Genomic DNA, 1,679 nt, shown 5'->3' with positions numbered 1-1,679 from the left:
TTTATTTCGATTTTACAACAAATGCACTTACTCTGTTTTAGCCGAGTATACTCGTCGCAGCTGAAAAATTAATTTAAGCACACAAGTGTATGTTCTCCGAATGAAATAAAACAAGGGTTAAAGAGTTAAATATATTTATTATATTTATTATATTTATTATATTTAGTGTATTTATTATATTTAGTATATTTATTATATTTCTCTATATAATTGCATAGAGATATATATGAGTCCTCTGTCCGTAAGTGTTCCTTCGTCTGAATACGTTGATGTGGTCCTGAAAAGGACCATTTTACTATATAATGGTCTTAATAACTAGTCTACAATCTCTGTCGTGCAATAACTAACTCTAAACGACGTAAAATAAAAGCACTTAGGTTTGTGAAAAGCCATATTGCACAACACAAAATGCACGCCGCGATTCAAAAAACATCGAAAAACTATTGCCGATTTAATAGTTCTTGGCACCGTAGTATCGTAATCAAGTTAATTCGGTCGCGATCTGATTTATCGCGTTTGACACATTGAGCGCTTAATAAATATTTTGAAAATAGCATTGCGATAAAATTGGTAATAACTCAGCGCTCAATAAGCACAAAACACAAAACGCAAAGCGCATTGCAGTATTAAGCTCTTACAATGTCGAATTATTGCGGTGCAATTTAAAATGTCTATTACGCGCCATAACTTGATGAATCAGATCACGACCGAATTAATCCGATTTTGCTACGGCGATAGCCGAGGACCATCGAATCGGCAATTGTTTTTCCGATGTTTTTCGAATCGTGGCGTGTAATGAGTGAAACAAATTATATATTATTTCTTCTTGTGTCGTGTAATATGGCTCTTAGCGAAGTAAATCGTGGACGCATTATTGGAATGTGGGAAGCTGGCCTTTCTTCAGAAGACATAGCACAGTGCATCCCGTGCACTCCACGATGTGTGTGAAAGTGGATTTCTCGATACCGAGTCGAAGGAGAAGCTGGTCTCATAGACAAACGAAAACACAATAGGAAACAGCGATCGACAACCGCAGAAGAAAATATGGCCTTAGTTTGCCAGATAGATATAGATCCTTTTCGTCCGGTGATGCATTCTGTAAATCAGTTGGGTTTGCAGATATCTGCAAATACAGCACGAAGACGTTTGCACGAGGCAAATATTTATTCGTATCGTGCACGCAAAATTGCCTTAAACACCAGGCACATAGACAATCGTTGTAGTTGCTTTCGCAATGAATCAACTACAGACTGCTACACCTGATGATTGGGACCGTACTATCTGGACGGATGAAAAGGTGTTTTGTTCTGCGGATGATCGATCTCTATGCGTCTGGAGGCCACTAAATCGTCGATTCGATCCGCACTATGTGCTTTCTTGCGAGCAAAGTGGGCGTATCATTTGTGGTATGTGGGGGTGGATTAGCGCACATTGTCCAGGAGAAATTATTGAAACATCGCCGCATATGGACGCCGTCGAGTATGTGGATATTCTGGAGAACGTTTTACTCCCCAGCGTTCGCAGAATATACCCTGAAGATGCTTGGCCGACATTTCGATTAATTCAAAACAATTCTGCGGTCCATACATCTCATGTAGTTCAAGAATGGTTCGCTCACCATCCGGAAATCGAAGTGATTGATTGGCCAGCGAAATCCCCAGATCTCAATTTGATAGAAA

Source organism: Pseudomyrmex gracilis, unplaced genomic scaffold (assembly GCF_002006095.1).
Source record: "Pseudomyrmex gracilis isolate BER0280 unplaced genomic scaffold, ASM200609v1 scaffold_2570, whole genome shotgun sequence".
Taxonomy (NCBI): Eukaryota; Metazoa; Arthropoda; class Insecta; order Hymenoptera; family Formicidae; genus Pseudomyrmex; species Pseudomyrmex gracilis.
Note: the sequence above shows the minus strand (reverse complement) of the source record.